Source organism: Scyliorhinus torazame, chromosome 23 (genome assembly GCF_047496885.1).
Source record: "Scyliorhinus torazame isolate Kashiwa2021f chromosome 23, sScyTor2.1, whole genome shotgun sequence".
In the NCBI taxonomy this organism is placed as follows: domain Eukaryota; kingdom Metazoa; phylum Chordata; class Chondrichthyes; order Carcharhiniformes; family Scyliorhinidae; genus Scyliorhinus; species Scyliorhinus torazame.
In genome coordinates this window covers 64,395,710-64,408,397 of record NC_092729.1, presented here as the reverse complement: position 1 = coordinate 64,408,397, position 12,688 = coordinate 64,395,710, and positions in this window count along the sequence as shown.

Genomic DNA, 12,688 nt, shown 5'->3' with positions numbered 1-12,688 from the left:
GGAGCTGGTTACAGAAAGGTGTCACCTCCTTCAGCACGGCCTGGAGCCTGACACCAGGCTGTGGATGGTCCTGTCAAATCTGATAGAACAAGGAGCTGGTTACAGAACGGTGTCACCTCCTTCAGCACGGCCTGGAGCCTGACACCAGGCTGTGGATGGTGCTGTCAAATCTGATATAACAAGGAGCTGGTTACAGAACGGTGTCGCCTCCTTCAGCACGGCCTGGAGCCTGACACCAGGCTGTGGAATGTCCTGTCAATTCTGATATAACAAGGAGCTGGTTACAGAACGATGTCGCCTCCTTCAGCACGGTCTGGAGCCTGAGACCAGGCTGTGGATGGTCCTGTCAAATCTGATATAACAAGGAGTTGGTTACAGAACGGTGTCATCTCCTTCAGCACGGCCTGGAGCCTGACACCAGGCTGTGGATGGTCCTGTCAAATCTGATATAACAAGGAGCTGGTTACAGAACGGTGTCATCTCCTTCAGCACGGCCTGGAGCCTGACACCAGGCTGGGGATGGTCCTGTCAAATCTGAGATAACAAGGTGCTGGTTACAGAACGGTGTCGCCTCCTTCAGCACGGCCTGGAGCCTGACACCAGGCTGTGGATGGTCCTGTCAAATCTGATACAACAAGGAGCTAGTTACAGAACGGTGTCACCTCCTTCAGCACGGCCTGGAGCCTGACACTAGGCTGTGAATGGTCCTGTCAAATCTGATATAACAAGGAGCTGGTTACAGAACGGTGTCACCTCCTTCAGCACGGCCTGGAGCCTGACACCAGGCTGTGGATGGTCCTGTCAAATCTGATATAATACGGTGCAAGTTACAGAACCGTGTCGCCTCCTTCAGCACGGCCTGGAGCCTGACACCAGGCTGTGGATGGTCCTGTCAAATCTGATATAACAAGGAGCTGGTTACAGAACGGTGTCACCTCCTTCAGCACGGCCTGGAGCCTGACACCAGGCTGGGGATGGTCCTGTCAAATCTGATATAACAAGAAGCTGGTTACAGAACGGCGTCACCTCCTTCAGCACGGCCTGGAGCCTGACACTAGGCTGTGAATGGTCCTGTCAAATCTGATATAACAAGGAGCTGGTTACAGAACGGTGTCACCTCCTTCAGCACGGCCTGGAGCCTGACACCAGGCTGTGAATGGTCCTGTCAAATCTGATACAACAAGGTGCTGGTTACAGAACGGTGTCACCTCCTTCAGCCCGGCCTGGAGCCTGACACCAGGCTGTGGATGGTGCTGTCAAATCTGATATAACAAGGAGCTGGTTACAGAACGGTGTCACCTCCTTCAGCGCGGTCTGGAGCCTGACACCAGGCTGTGGATGGTCCTGTCAAATCTGATATAACAAGGAGCTGGTTACAGAACGGTGTCACCTCCTTCAGCACGGCCTGGAGCCTGACACCAGGCTGTGGATGGTCCTGTCAAATCTGATATAACAAGGAGCTGGTTACAGAACGGGGTCGCCTCCTTCAGCACAGCCTGGAGCCTGACACCAGGCTGTGGATGGTCCTGTCAAATCTGATATAACAAGGAGCTGGTTACAGAACGGTGTCACCTCCTTCAGCACGGCCTGGAGCCTGACACCAGGCTGTGGATGGTCCTGTCAAATCTTATATAACACGGAGCTGGTTACAGAACGGTGTAGCCTTCTTCAGCACGGCCTGGAGCCTGACACCAGGCTGTGGATGGTCCTGTCAAATCTGATATAACACGGTGCAGTTACAGAACGGTGTCGCTTCCTTCAGCACGGCATGGAGCCTGACACCAGGCTGTGGATGGTCCTGTCAAATCTGATATAACAAGGAGCTGGTTACAGAATGGTGTCGCCTCCTTCAGCACAGCCTGGAGCCTGACACCAGGCTGTGGATGGTCCTGTCAAATCTGATGTAACACGGAGCTGGTTACAGAACGGTGTCACCTCCTTCAGCACGGCCTGGAGCCTGACACCAGGCTGTGGATGGTCCTGTCAAATCTGATATAACAAGGAGCTATTTACAGAACGGTGTCGCCTCCTTCAGCACGGCCTGGAGCCTGACACCAGGCTGTGGATGGTCCTGTCAAATCTGATACAACAAGGTGCTGGTTACAGAACGGTGTCACCTCCTTCAGCACGGACTGGAGCCTGACACCAGGCTGTGGATGGTCCTGTCAAATCTAAAATAACAAGGTGCTGGTTACAGAACGGTGTCGCCTCCCTCAGCACGGCCTGGAGCCTCACACCAGGCTGTGGATGGTCCTGTCAAATCTGATAGAACAAGGAGCTGGTTACAGAACGGTGTCGCCTCCTTCAGCACGGCCTGGAGCCTGACACCAGGCTGTGGATTGTCCTGTCAAATCTGTTACAACAAGGAGCTGGTTGCAGAACGGTGTCACCTCCTTCAGCACGGCCTGGAGCCTGACACCAGGCTGTGGATGGTCCTGTCAAATCTGATATAACAAGGTGCTGGTTACAGAACGGTGTCGCCTCCTTCAGCACGGCCTGGGGCCTGACACCAGGCTGTGGATGGTCCTGTCAAATCTGATACAACAAGGAGCAGGTTACAGAGCGGTGTCACCTCCTTCAGCACGGCCTGGAGCCTGACATCAGGCTGTGGATGGTCCTGTCAAATCTGATATAACTAGGAGCTGGTTACAGAACGGTGTCACCTCCTTCAGCACGGCCTGGAGCCTGACACCAGGCTGTGGATGGTCCTGTCAAATCTGATATAACTAGGAGCTGGTTACAGAACGGTGTCACCTCCTTCAGCACGGCCTGGAGCCTGACACCAGGCTGTGGATGGTCCTGTCAAATCTGATATAACAAGGAGCTGGTTACAGAACGGTGTCACCTCCTTCAGCACGGCCTGGAGCCTGACACCAGGCAGTGGATGGTCCTGTCAAATCTGATAGAACAAGGAGCTGGTTACAGAACGGTGTCGCCTCCTTCAGCACGGCCTGGAGCCTGACACCAGGCTGTGGATGGTGCTGTCCAATCTGAAATAACAAGGAGCTGGTTACAGAACGGTGTCGCCTCCTTCAGCACGGCTTGGAGCATGACACCAGGCTGTGGATGGTCCTGTCAATTCTGATATAACAAGGAGCTGGTTACAGAACGGTGTCGCCTCCTTCAGCACGGTCTGGAGCCTGAGACCAGGCTGTGGATGGTCCGGTCAAATCTGATATAACAAGGAGTTGGTTACAGAACGGTGTCATCTCCTTCAGCACGGCCTGGAGCCTGACGTCAGGCTGTGGATGGTCCTGTCAAATCTGATATAACAAGGTGCTGGTTACAGAACGGTGTCGCCTCCTTCAGCACGGCCTGGAGCCTGACACCAGGCTGTGGATGGTCCTGTCAAATCTGAGATAACAAGGTGCTGGTTACAGAACGGTGTCGCCTCCTTCAGCACGGCCTGGAGCCTGACACCAGGCTGTGAATGGTCCTGTCAAATCTGATATAACAAGGAGCTGGTTACAGAACGGTGTCGCCTCCTTCAGCACGGCCTGGGGCCTGACACCAGGCTGTGGATGCTCCTGTCAAATCTGATACTACAAGGAGCTGGTTACAGAACGGTGTCGCCTCCTTCAGCACGGCCTGGAGCCTGACACCAGGCTGTGGATGGTCCTGTCAAATCTTATACAACACGGAGCTGGTTACAGAACTGTGTAGCCTCCTTCAGCACGGCCTAGTGCCTGACACCAGGCTGTGGATGGTCCTGTCAAATCTGATATAACTAGGAGCTGGTTACAGAGGGGTGTCACCTCCTTCAGTACGGCCTGGAGCCTGACACCAGGCTGTGGATGGTCCTGTCAAATCTGATATAACTAGGAGCTGGTTACAGAACTGTGTCACCTCCTTCAGCACGGCCTGGAGCCTGACACCAGGCTGTGGATGGTCCTGTCAAATCTGATATAACAAGGAGCTGGTTACAGAACGGTGTCACCTCCTTCAGCTCGGCCTGGAGCCTGACACCAGGCAGTGGATGGTCCTGTCAAATCTGATAGAACAAGGAGCTGGTTACAGAACGGTGTCGCCTCCTTCAGCACGGCCTGGAGCCTGACGCCAGGCTGTGGATGGTCCTGTCAAATCTGATATAACAAGGTGCAGGTTACAGAACGGTGTCGCCTCCTTCAGCACGGCCTGGAGCCTGACACCAGGCTGTGGATGGTCCTGTCAAATCTGAGATAACAAGGTGCTGGTTACAGAACTGTGTCGCCTCCTTCAGCACGGCCTGGAGCCTGACACCAGGCTGTGGATGGTCCTGTCAAATCTGATATAACAAGGAGCTGGTTACAGAACGGTGTCGCCTCCTTCAGCACGGCCTGGAGCCTGACACCAGGCTGTGGATGGTCCTGTCAAATCTGATATAACAAGGAGCTGGTTACAGAACGGTGTCGCCTCCTTCAGCACGGCCTGGGGCCTGACACCAGGCTGTGGATGGTCCTGTCAAATCTTATATAACACGGAGCTGGTTACAGAACTGTGTAGCCTCCTTCAGCACGGCCTAGAGCCTGACACCAGGCTGTGGATGGTCCTGTCAAATCTGATATAACAAGGTGCTGGTTACAGAACGGTGTCACCTCCTTCAGCACGGCCTGGAGCCTGACACCAGGCTGTGGATGGTCCTGTCAAATCTGATATAACAAGGAGCTGGTTACAGAACGGTGTCACCTCCTTCAGCACGGCCTGGAGCCTGACACCAGGCTATGGATGGTCCTGTTAAATCTGATATAACAAGGAGCTGGTTACAGAACGGTGTCACCTCCTTCAGCACGGCCTGGAGCCTGACACCAGGCTGTGGATGGACCTGACAAATCTGATATAACAAGGAGCTGGTTACAGAACGGTGTCACCTCCTTCAGCACGGCCTGGAGCCTGACACCAGGCTGTGGATGGTCCTGTCAAATCTGATATAACAAGGAGCTGGTTACAGAACGGTGTCACCTCCTTCAGCACGGCCTGGAGCCTGACACCAGGCTGTGGATGGTCCTGTCAAATCTGAGATAACAAGGTGCTGGTTACAGAACGGTGTCGCCTCCTTCAGCACGGCCTGGAGCCTGACACCAGGCTGTGGATGGTCCTGTCAAATCTGATATAACAAGGAGCTGGTTACAGAACGGTGTCATCTCCTTCAGCACGGCCTGGAGCCTGACACCAGGCTGTGGATGGTCCTGTCAAATCTGAGATAACAAGGTGCTGGTTACAGAACGGTGTCGCCTCCTTCAGCACGGCCTGGAGCCTGACACCAGGCTGTGGATGGTGCTGTCAAATCTGATATAACAAGGAGCTGGTTACAGAACGGTGTCACCTCCTTCAGCACGGCCTGGAGCCTGACACCAGGCTGGGGATGGTCCTGTCAAATCTGATATAACAAGGAGCTGGTTACAGAACGGTGTCACCTCCTTCAGCACGGACTGGAGCCTGACACCAGGCTGTGGATGGTCCTGTCAAATCTGATATAATACGGTGCAAGTTACAGAACCGTGTCGCCTCCTTCAGCACGGCCTGGAGTCTGACACCAGGCTGTGGATGGTGCTGTCAAATCTGATATAACAAGGAGCTGGTTACAGAACGCTGTCACCTCCTTCAGCACGGCCTGGAGCCTGACACCAGGCTGTGGATGGTCCTGTCAAATCTGATATAACAAGGTGCTGGTTACAGAACGGTGTCGCCTCCTTCAGCACGGCCTGGAGCCTGATACCAGACTGTGGATGGTCCTGTCAAATCTGTTACAACAATGAGCTGGTTACAGAGGGGTGTCACCTCCTTCAGTACGGCCTGGAGCCTGACACCAGGCTGTGGATGGTCCTGTCAAATCTGATATAACTAGGAGCTGGTTACAGAACTGTGTCGCCTCCTTCAGCACGGCCTGGAGCCTGACACCAGGCTGTGGATGGTCCTGTCAAATCTGATATAACTAGGAGCTGGTTACAGAACTGTGTCGCCTCCATCAGCACGGCCTGGAGCCTGACACCAGGCTGTGGGTGGTCCTGTCAAATCTGATATAACAAGGAGCTGGTTACAGAACGGTGTCGCCTCCCACAGCACGGCCTGGGGCCTGACACCAGGCTGTGGATGGTTCTGTCAAATCTGATATAACAAGGCGCTGGTTACAGAACGATGTCGCCTCCTTCAGCACGGCCTGGAGCCTGACACCAGGCTGTGGATGGTCCTGTCAAATCTTATATAACACGGAGCTGGTTACAGAACGGTGTAGCCTCCTTCAGCACGGCCTGGAGCCTGACACCAGGCTGTGGATGGTCCTGTCAAATGTTATATAACACGGAGCTGGTTACAGAACGGTGTCGCCTCCTTCAGCACGGCCTGGAGCCTGACACCAGGCTGTGGATGGTCCTGTCAAATCTGATATAACAAGGTGCTGGTTACAGAACGATGTCGCCTCCTTCAGCACGGCCTGGAGCCTGACACCAGTCTGTGGATGGTCCTGTCAAATCTGATATAACAAGGAGCTGGTTACAGAACGGTGTCGCCTCCTTCAGCACGGCCTGGAGCCTGACAAAAGTCTGTGGATGGTCCTGTCAAATCTGATATAACAAGGTTCTTGTTACAGAACGGTGTCACATCCTTCAGCACGGCCTGGAGCCTGACACCAGGCTGTGGATGGTCCTGTCTAACTGACATAACAAGTTGCTGGTTACAGAACGGTGTCACCTCCTTCAGCACGGCCTGGAGCCTGACACCAGGCTGTGGGTGGTCCTGTCAAATCTGATTTAACAAGGTGCTTGTTACAGAACGGTGTCACCTCCTTCAGCACGGCCTGGAACCTGACACCAGGCTGTGGATGGTCCTGTCAAATCTGATTTAACAAGGTGCTTGTTACAGAACGGTGTCAGATCCTTCAGCACGGCCTGGAGCCTGACACCAGGCTGTGGATGGTCCTGTCACATCTGATATAAAAAGGAGCTGGTTATTGAAAGGTGTCACCTCCTACAGCACGGCCTGGAGCCTGACACCAGGCTGTGGATGGTCCTGTCAAATCTGATATAACAAGGAGCTGGTTACAGAACGGTGTCACCTCCTTCAGCACGGCCTGGAGACTGACACCAGGCTGTGGATGGTCCTGTCAAATCTGATGCAACAAGAAGCTGTTTGCAGAACGGTATCGCCTCCTTCAGCACGGCCTGGAGCCTGACACCAGTATGTGGATGGTCCTGTCAAATCTGATATAACAAGGAGCTGGTTACAGAACGGTGTCGCCTCCTTCAGCACGGCCTGGAGCCTGACACCAGGCTGTGGATGGTCCTGTCAAATCTGATATAACAAGGAGCAGGTTACAGAACGGTGTCGCCTCCTTCAGCACGGCCTGGAGCCTGACACCAGGCTGTGGATGGTCCTGTCAAATCTGATATAACAAGGTGCTGGTTACAGAACGGTGTCGCCTCCTTCAGCACGGCTTGGAGCCTGACTCCAGGCTGTGGATGGTCCTGTCAAATCTGATATAACAAGGTGCAGGTTACAGAACGGTGTCGCCTCCTTCAGCACGGCTTGGAGCCTGACTCCAGGCTGTGGATGGTCCTGTCAAATCTGATATAACAAGGAGCTGGTTACAGAACGGTGTCACCTCAATCAGCACGGCCTGGAGTCTGACACCAGGCTGTGGATGGTCCTGTCAAATCTGATATAACAAGGAGCTGGTTACAGAACGGTGTCGCCTCCTTCAGCAAGTCCTGGAGCCTGACACCAGGCTGTGGATGCTCCTGTCAAATCTGATATAACAAGGAGCTGGTTACAGAACGGTATCGCCTCCTTCAGCACGGCCTGGAGCCTGACACCAGGCTGTGGGTGGTCCTGTCAAATCTGATATAACAAGGTTCTGGTTACAGAACGGTGTCGCCTCCTTCAGCAAGTCCTGGAGCCTGACACCAGGCTGTGGATGCTCCTGTCAAATCTGATATAACAAGGAGCTGCTTACAGAATGGTGTCACCCCCTTCAGCACGGCCTGGAGCCTGACACCAGGCTGTGGATGGTCCTGTCAAATCTGATATAACAAGGTGCTAGTTACAGAACGGTGTCGCCTCCTTCAGCACGGCCTGGAGCCTGACACCAGGCTGTGGATGGCCCTGTCAAATCTGATATAACAAGGAGCTGGTTACAGAACGGTGTCGCCTCCTTCAGCAGGGCCTGGAGCCGACACCAGGCTGTAGATGGTCCTGTCATATCTGATATAACAAGGAGCTGGTTACAGAACGGTGTCGCCTCCTTCAGCACGGCCTGGAGCCTGACACCAGGCTGTGGATGGCCCTGTCAAGTCTGATATAACACTGTGCTAGTTACAGAACCGTGTCGCCTCCTTCAGCACGGCCTGGGGCCTGACACCAGGCTGTGGATGGTCCTGTCAAATATGATATAACAAGGAGCTGGTTACAGAACGGTGTCGCCTCCTTCAGCACGGCCTGGGGCCTGACACCAGGCTGTGGATGGTCCTGTCAAATCTGATATAACAAGGAGCTGGTTACAGAACGGTGTCGCCTCCTTCAGCACGGCCTGGAGCCTGACACCAGGCTGTGGATGGTCCTGTCAAATCTGATATAACTAGGAGCTGGTTACAGAACGGTGTCGCCTCCTTCAGCACGGCCTGGAGCCTGACACCAGGCTGTGGATGGTCCTGTCAAATCTGATATAACAAGGAGCTGGTTACAGAACGGTGTCGCCTCCTTCAGCACGGCCTGGAGCCTGACACCAGGCTGTGGATGGTCCTGTCAAATCTGATATAACAAGGAGCTGGTTACAGAACGGTGTCGCCTCCTTCAGCACGGCCTGGAGCCTGACACCAGGCTGTGGATGGTCCTGACAAATCTGATATAACAAGGAGCTGGTTAAAGAACGGTGTCACCTCCTTCCGTGCGGCCTGGGGCCTGACACCAGGCTGTGGATGGTCCTGTCAAATCTGATATAACAAGGAGCTGGTTACAGAACGGTGTCACCTCCTTCAGCACGGCCTGGAGCCTGACACCAGGCTGTGGATGGTCCTGACAAATCTGATATAACAAGGAGCTGGTTAAAGAACGGTGTCACCTCCTTCCGTACGGCCTGGAGCCTGACACCAGGCTGTGGATGGTCCTGTCAAATCTGATATAACAAGGAGCTGGTTACAGAACGGTGTCGCCTCCTTCAGCACGGCCTGGAGCCTGACACCAGGCTGTGGATGGTCCTGTCAAATCTTATATAACAAGGAGCTGGTTACAGAACGGTGTCACCTCCTTCAGCACGGCCTGGGGCCTGACACCAGGCTGTGGATGGTCCTGTCAAATCTGATACAACAAGGAGCTGGTTACAGAATGGTGTCGCCTCCTTCAGCACGGCCTGGAGCCTGACACCAGGCTGTGAATGGTCCTGTCAAATTTGATATAACAAGGAGCTGGTTACAGAACGGTGTCGACTCCTTCAGCACGGCCTGGAGCCTGACACCAGGCTGTGGATGCTCCTGTCAAATCTGATACTACAAGGAGCTGGTTACAGAACGGTGTCGCCTCCTTCAGCACGGCCTGGAACCTGACACTAGGCTGTGGATGGTCCTGTCAAATCTGATATAACAAGGTGCTTGTTACAGAACAGTGTCACATCCTTCAGCACGGCCTGGAGCCTGACACCAGGCTGTGGATGGTCCTGTCAAACTGACATAACAAGGTGCTGGTTACAGAACGGTGTCACCTCCTTCAGCACGGCCTGGAGCCTGACACCAGGCTGTGGATGGTCCTGTCAAACTGACATAACAAGGTGCTGGTTACAGAACGGTGTCACCTCCTTCAGCACGGCCTGGAGCCTGACACCAGGCTGTGGATGGTCCTGTCAAATCTGATGTAACAAGGAGTTGGTTACAGAACGGTGTCGCCTCCTTCAGCACGGCCTGGAGCCTGACACCAGGCTGTGGATGGTCCTGTCAAATCTGATATAACAAGGTGCTTGTTACAGAACAGTGTCACCTCCTTCAGCACGGCCTGGAGCCTGACACCAGGCTGTGGATGTTCCTGTCAAATCTGATATAACACGGTGCTGGTTACAGAACGGTGTCACCTCCTTCATCACGGCCTGGAGCCTGACACCAGGCTGTGGATGGTCCTGTCAAATCTGATAGAACAAGGAACTTTTTACAGAACGGTGTCATCTCCTTCAGCACGTTCTGGAGCCTGAGACCAGGATGTGGATGGTCCTGTCAAATCTGATATAACAATTAGCTGGTTACAGAACGGTGTCATCACCTTCAGCACGGCCTGGAGACTGACACCAGGCTGTGGATGGTCCTGTCAAATCTGATACAACAAGGTGCTGGTTACAGAACGGTGACGCCTCCTTCAGCACGGCCTGGAGCCTGATACCAGGCTGTGGATGGTCCTGTCTAATCTGATATAACAAGGTGCTGGTTACAGAACGGTGTCGCCTCCTTCAGCACGGCCTGGAGCCTGACACCAGGCTGTGGATGGTCCTGTCAAATCTGTTACAACAATGAGCTGGTTACAGAACGGTGTCACCTCCTTCAGTACGGCCTGGAGCCTGACACCAGGCTGTGGATGGTCCTGTCAAATCTGATGTAACAAGGAGCTGGTTACAGAACGGTGTCGCCTCCTTCAGCACGGCCTGGGGTCTGACACCAGGCTGTGGATGGTCCTGTCAAATCTGATATAACTAGGAGCTGGTTACAGAACGGTGTCGCCTCCTTCAGCACGGCCTGGAGCCTGACACCAGGCTGTGGATGGTCCTGCCAAATCTGATATAACAAGGAGCTGGTTACAGAACGGTGTCGCGTCCTTTAGCACGGCGTGGAGCCTGACACCAGGCTGTGGATGGTCCTGACAAATCTGATATAACAAGGAGCTGGTTAAAGAACGGTGTCGCCTCCTTCAGCACGGCCTGGAGCCTGACACCAGGCTGTGGATGGTCCTGTCAAATCTGATAGAACAAGGAGCTGGTTACAGAACGGTGTCACCTACTTCAGTACGGCCTGGAACCTGACACCAGGCTGTGGATGGTCCTGTCAAATCTGATATAACAAGGAGCTGGTTACAGAACGGTGTCGCCTCCTTCAGCACGGCCTGGGGCCTGACACCAGGCTGTGGATGGTCCTGTCAAATCTGATACAACAAGGAGCTGGTTACAGAACTGTGTCGCCTCCTTCAGCACGGCCTAGAGCCTGACACCAGGCTGTGAATGGTCCTGTCAAATCTGATATAACAAGGAGCTGGTTACAGAACGGTGTCGCCTCCTTCAGCACGGCCTGGGGCCTGACACCAGGCTGTGGATGCTCCTGTCAAATCTGATGCTACAAGGAGCTGGTTACAGAACGGTGTCGCCTCCTTCAGCACGGCCTGGAGCCTGACACCAGGCTGTTGATGGTCCTGTCAAATCTGATATAACAAGGAGCTGGTTACAGAACGGTGTAGCCTCCTTCAGCACGGCCTGGAACCTGACACTAGGCTGTGGATGGTCCTGTCAAATCTGATATAACAAGGTGCTTGTTACAGAACAGTGTCACATCCTTCAGCACGGCCTGGAGCCTGACACCAGGCTATGGATGGTCCTGTCAAACTGACATAACAAGGTGCTGGTTACAGAACGGTGTCACCTCCTTCAGCACGGCCTGGAGCCTGACACCAGGCTGTGGATGGTCCTGTCAAATCTGATATAACAAGGAGTTGGTTACAGAACGGTGTCGCCTCCTTCAGCACGGCCTGGAGCCTGACACCAGGCTGTGGATGGTCCTGTCAAATCTTATATAACAAGGAGCTGGTTACAGAACGGTGTAGCCTCCTTCAGCACGGCCTGGAACCTGACACTAGGCTGTGGATGGTCCTGTCAAATCTGATATAACAAGGTGCTTGTTACAGAACAGTGTCACATCCTTCAGCACGGCCTGGAGCCTGACACCAGGCTGTGGATGGTCCTGTCAAACTGACATAACAAGGTGCTGGTTACAGAACGGTGTCACCTCCTTCAGCACGGCCTGGAGCCTGACACCAGGCTGTGGATGGTCCTGTCAAATCTGATATAACAAGGAGTTGGTTACAGAACGGTGTCGCCTCCTTCAGCACGGCCTGGAGCCTGACACCAGGCTGTGGATGGTCCTGTCAAATCTGATATAACAAGGTGCTTGTTACAGAACAGTGTCACCTCCTTCAGCACGGCCTGGAGCCTGACACCAGGCTGTGGATGGTCCTGTCAAATCTGATATAACACGGTGCTGGTTACAGAACGGTGTCATCTCCTTCAGCACGGTCTGGAGCCTGAGACCAGGATGTGGATGGTCCTGTCAAATCTGATATAACAATTAGCTGGTTACAGAACGGTGTCGCCTCCTTCAGCACGGCCTGGAGCCTGACACCAGGCTGTGGATGGTCCTGTCAAATCTGATATAACAAGGAGCAGGTTACAGAACGGTGTCGCCTCCTTCAGCACGGCCTGGAACCTGACACTAGGCTGTGGATGGTCCTGTCAAATCTGATATAACAAGGTGCTTGTTACAGAACAGTGTCACATCCTTCAGCACGGCCTGGAGCCTGACACCAGGCTGTGGATGGTCCTGTCAAACTGACATAACAAGGTGCTGGTTACAGAACGGTGTCACCTCCTTCAGCACGGCCTGGAGCCTGACACCAGGCTGTGGATGGTCCTGTCAAATCTGATATAACAAGGAGTTGGTTACAGAACGGTGTCGCCTCCTTCAGCACGGCCTGGAGC